Source organism: Nipponia nippon, unplaced genomic scaffold (genome assembly GCF_047370975.1).
Source record: "Nipponia nippon isolate SJK-2023a ecotype South Korea unplaced genomic scaffold, ASM4737097v1 scaffold_5, whole genome shotgun sequence".
NCBI classification, from domain to species: Eukaryota; Metazoa; Chordata; class Aves; order Pelecaniformes; family Threskiornithidae; genus Nipponia; species Nipponia nippon.
The window spans coordinates 76,808,419-76,813,826 of record NW_028262369.1 but is presented as its reverse complement, the minus strand read 5'-3'; the positions used below and the strand labels follow the sequence as shown (position 1 = coordinate 76,813,826).

The 5,408-nt window shown below is 38.6% G+C and overlaps 1 long non-coding RNA gene across 1 annotated transcript; it reads right to left on the bottom strand.

Moving 5' to 3' along the window:
* Nucleotides 1-217: 217 nt before the first annotated feature.
* Nucleotides 218-4,894, bottom strand: LOC148052345 (uncharacterized). Its single transcript, XR_015699120.1, has 3 exons — nucleotides 4,820-4,894; nucleotides 3,078-3,194; nucleotides 218-966 (listed from the first exon to the last, which is right to left on the bottom strand). It is a non-coding gene; the product is annotated as an uncharacterized LOC148052345 (long non-coding RNA).
* Between the last annotated feature and the right edge of the window lie 514 nt (nucleotides 4,895-5,408).

The following is a 5,408-nucleotide window of genomic DNA, read 5'->3' as shown; positions in this document are numbered from 1 at the left end:
CAGGTAACTTTACCAAATTCTACATTCTTTCATTTAACTATTACAAACATACGTATTTATGCAATATATGTTAACACACACATAGGCAAGGAAAGAATAGAAGGAAAGCAAAGCTTCTCTTCTAATTTCTTTGTGGAATGTTTACCATTGTGGTTCAGAACTCTAGTTTTTCAAAAGGTCAAGAGGGGGAAAAAAAAACTAACAAAAAACACAAACCTTGAAAATGATAGCATCATTGGAGAAAGATCATCACCAAACAGCATATTGATGTGTTTGCTCAGCATCTGGTTTTTCTTATTTTGTCTGCTTTGCAATCATTTTTACTTACATGTTCATAAATAGAGTTGTGCTTTAAAATACACTATTATTCAAATGAGAAAACAGGGTGCTTTTTAAAGCAAGCAGTAATCACAAGAAAGTAAAAAGAAATGAAATAAGTTTCCAAGGGTCTTTTTCCCTCTTCTCCTCTTATACTAACCTTCTAAGGGGTCTCTAAATTCAGCAATACTAAACAATAACTCCTGAAGTTGTCTGTCCTTTTCTCCTTGGTGATATTCTCTCTTCTCTTTCCTTAAGCAAGGAGGATGAACCCCTTTTTTTCCCATTACAGGAGAGGCCTTACTCTTGAAAAGGCCACTATATGACACACAGACTTTAGCAAAATGGCATCAACAAAGAACTTTCAGGCATCTCTAATCTGGTATGCACACTCTAGAAAGGTAGCCAGAAACGCTTTCAGCTCAACCTGCTGCTTTGCAGTATCTTTACGAGTTTGCACAGAGAGGCAGCTTTGTCTTCCATCATCTACCAGTACCTTGATATACACTGTGAGAACATTTTATGTTTTGTCCAGAATTTTCTCTTCTTCACTTTTTCCATGCTTTTTTGTCATTACTGGTTGTCCTGGTGGGAAAGCTAGTAGGGGAGGTAGGTCATCATGTTTAAAAGAAGGATCATTGTATGGTCCTAGAACAAAAGAAAGACAACCCATACTGAAGTATTTGGTCAGAGGAGTTAAGCTGTTCTTCCTTCTAGCAGACACACTATGTTCCTACCATCAAAAGTAGCATGACTTCTGTTGGAGAGTCTTGCCAGTGCCTTTATCATAGCTGCTTCCCTGCCATGGAAAACAAAGCTGTCCCACACATATGTGATAGGTTTATACTCTACAAAAGTATTACAGTTACTGTACTTATCTGACACAGACATGGCACCTCAGGCAAATCCTGCTAATTCCATTCTGTTTATTAAGGGAACCCAAGAAAGAAAGAGGCTAAGAATTGGCTGCAGACTTGATAAATTGCTCCTGCCAGGCATATCCAGCCTACAGGCTCATTGGCTGAGCACCTGTGTGCTAGGAGGACAGCATAGCCAGCTCTCCCACTGAAGAAGTATGTGAAAGAGTGAGTACACAGAGACTCTTCACCACCCTTTGTCTGGTGGCTCCTCCTAGTATTTACAGAAGTTCTCAAAGGTAGCACCAAAGAGCAACAATGAGAGAGCAGCATCCATTTCCTGATAGTCACATCCTTGGGTTGCCTTATATTCCTGTCATAGGGTGGAGTGAGTCAGCATTAGTCAACTCCAGAGGGAACATTTATGGAGAACAGTTGTTCCTTCAAATGCAGAAATGGTGTCTGTGAATGACCTTTCCGCTAGTGCACCTGAGGTAGATTCCTTCCATATTCCAAATTCACCAGTTGATTCACAATTAGCACCTGTATGTGTGTATAACACAGAAGATAGGTACAGGTCCCCAGCAGGCTGAATCAAGATCTGAACCATAGCAGGGGAAAAAAAAAAAACAAACCAAACCAAAACCCAACCACCACCACCAAATAAGTAAACAAACAAACAAACCAACCAAAACCACACACTTACATCACCCCCTCTCCCCTTATTTTGATCTATTCAGCAGTCACTGAGCCCCACACACCCAAACAACACTCCATTGACAAATCAAAGGACAAGAAGAAAACGCTGATAAAAAATAGACTTCTAACTTTGGTCTCAAGTTCATAATCAACGTGCAATTAGAATATACTTTAGAATAATTTCAATATTTCATCAACAGAATTTTGAAAGAATACAGATGGATTCTTAATTTAGTTCTTGATCATGGCAGAGAAACAAATGCATTTTTAAATAAGTCATCAGTTGCTGACTTTAAAATGAAACTTGTGACTCTTCCTCAAGGCAGGGGTCATGAGAATGGGCATTTAAAATGCAATGTACTCAGGTGAGCTACTCTTTCTCTAAAATTTATTTCTAGTTGGGAAAGCTCTTTTTGTTATGTTTTTCAGTCACACATTGTGGAATACTTGGGAATACACATTGATAAATAATGTTGATGCAGTTTTTATTTTGACTGTAAACTGTGATTAGTACTCCAAACTATTGACAGTGACAGATATGTCATAACAGTTCATAAAATAATAGTTATTCTTAACTTATCCCTATTCTGGAAAGGAACTTGAGCACCAGACCTGAAGATGACTTTTCTTAAAATCTGTTTCTAAAACCATGCTGTTTAACCTGAAAGATACAACTTATTTATTGAATTAGCGTTCCTTAGAGGTTAAGCAGGTAATCCATCGAGACTGTTCCATAACTTTTCCTTAGCTGCCGTTCATTAAATATGTTCCATCTCATGAACTATGAATCATTTCATTTTTAAGCACTCTTTTATTTCCTTTAAATTTACCTAAAACTTTATTAGATTCAGTCAGTACAGCCCTGACAGACAGCCCGCATACATTTAAAACATTCCCAGTGGAGAAGCATAAAACATTTAAAATCTATATTTGATCTGACAACAGCAGCACTGTGCTTGAATTAGAAACAGATTAGACATAATTGAAGATAAAGAGGACACAAGCATCACTCCCATTTTGGTGGAGTGGGCTTTAAATTATCAGATTCATCCAGAATACATTACTGAGAAACATTGAATTGTTATCTTTAGACAGCCTTTTCTAAGAGTTTACAATTTCTCAGTTCAGTGAAGCTTGCCACCAGCTTGTTATCAGAACAAAAAACGAAAAATCATTCGGTTCAGAGCACAGAACTGATCTCACCTCCAAAAGTACACGTTTTCTTCTGATAACAGACACTTCTTTGGACTGCAGAAGTACCACTTCATGCTTTACAGTGAAGGCAATCTTTTTAAGATTCTTCCACTTTTCAGATAATTCCTAACAACATTACAAGCAGATATTGTTTGTCAGTTTGCAGAGCCAACAACCCTCCCCACAGAGAAACACATACTTTCATTCTCCCCTCGCTTTTTTTCCTTTTTTTGAAAAATATTAGTAGACTTTGTGTCATTCCTTCCCTATGTCCTTGTGCAGTGACAAACATGGACTCATTACTTGGGGTAATTTGCAAGATGTAATTTATGCAAGAGATTAAAGTTTGTTTACAATATTCTGCATTTTCTAGTTAGAAAATGTTTATGTATATTAAATTTGAAAATAAACCTCAGCAATATAGAAAAACACCCCAATGATGCAACTATAACATACTTTTGATAAATACATTATTATTTTGACCCGCCCCTAAGAAGAGTGCAAAAATGCACATAGTGACAACAATGTATTACTAAGTCCCAAACTCAGTGTTAAGTGGTTTCGCTTAACCTGCCTAGCTCTTAGCAAGGGTGCGCTTGACCCCAGTCCAGTCCCCAAAAAGCCATATTCTTTACATTGTTTTTAGACATCCCATCTGCTCTACAAGATATACCTGTCGCTGACAGAAAGGTCAGCCACAAGTGCAGTTGAATACGGACAAGGACTTGCTCACAACATGCATAATTAGACACTGTAGTTTAAAGGCAACTACACAAAGATAAATAGTTTTGTTGTTTTGGAAAACTTACATAGGGCTTTTGCAAACATTTGTGTTTACTTTGAATCTCATTCTACATATTTCCACAATTCTGTGACAGAGGTGAACCTCATTGCTTCCTTGCAAGTCATATTGCTCAAAAAGGTTTCCTATCACTATCTGAAGCAAGTTGGCTAGAAGTTTAATAAACACTAGCAATCCTCTGACAATTCATTCATAAATAAGAACACAACAAAATATCTGTCTATAAACTGTACTTTAAAAAGAATATTTCCATAGTGAAATTTATTTTTCAGCTACATTAAGAGGCATGAAAGATTAGAATTGAAAAGCAAAGAAATTATTTGAAAAGATTCCCCATTTTCATATGCACTGTAAGTCTTTACACTTCCTGCAAGTCATGCTAGGGAAAAAAATAACTACAGAAACACCTTAAGTCATTTGGAAAAATCAGGTTGAAAGCAAAGCTCTGATTCATAAAGAACTTGTGTTTTACATACTAAAGCAGTCAAATATTATAATGGCGCTATTTTTACCGCTTCAACTTTTGGTCTGTAAACACTTCCCTAATTAAAGGGATATTAAAGAGCATGGCTCAAATTTTCAAGAAGATTATCTTCAATTTGCAGATACCACCTGAGACCATTTCTGCACCTCTGTGTGCAAACAGGCACATACTCATCAGGGAGCAGCAAGGGCTGGCTGCTTCCCAGTGGAAGGTGAGCCAGGAGCAGAAGGTCACCCCAGCACAGACAACGTCCTCGCCAACCAAGGGCACAGTCCCACAGGGCCTTAAGCACGGCAGCAGAGCGAGGTGCTTCTAACTGCGTGCATCAGTAGCCCCAGATGCAACCAACAATGAATCAGGTCCTGGGTCCCTCCAGGAGGTAAAACCAGTAGGGGCAAGAGGGACAGAGACAAGGACAAGCTACAGCATACAGCCATGGGGGTCTATCCAGGAGAGGATACCTACCTAGAGCATAAGTCCAGGTCCAGATCCACCTAGGAGGCAGGGCCAGAGACAGGCTTGAAGCCAGGTACACCTACCACATAGCTCAGAGAAACTGAAGGCCCAGGGCTGAGCTTAAATGGCGTCCCAGGCTCTGGGGTGGAGCCCCCAGGTGAGGCTGGGCAGGACCATTAAAGGCCTATTAGTGCACTCAGGACCCTGACAGTTTGCATACAAGCAAAGTAATTGAGCTGCTAATTACCTGACCTACCTGCACAAACAAGGAATGCCCTGATCCTGCAAGATTAAGACTACTCAGCAGATTTTTACAAGATCAGGATTTAACCTGCTTCAGGTTATGCACAGAAAAACCTTTTAATTTCAGGGACAGAGGCAGAACCGAGACCTTTTCAGTAGCTATTTGCCAGGTCTTATTTATGAAAACTAAAATCAAATGTATCCTGTGAGTTTCTTAGCTAAGATCACTTGGAAAAGAAATTTTCATTTAACCAGAAATGTTCATGTTTCAAAAATTATTTTTGACCCAGTGGGGCAGTAGACAGAATCAACCTTTCGACATTTTTTATTCAAAAATATGAATATATCAAAATGC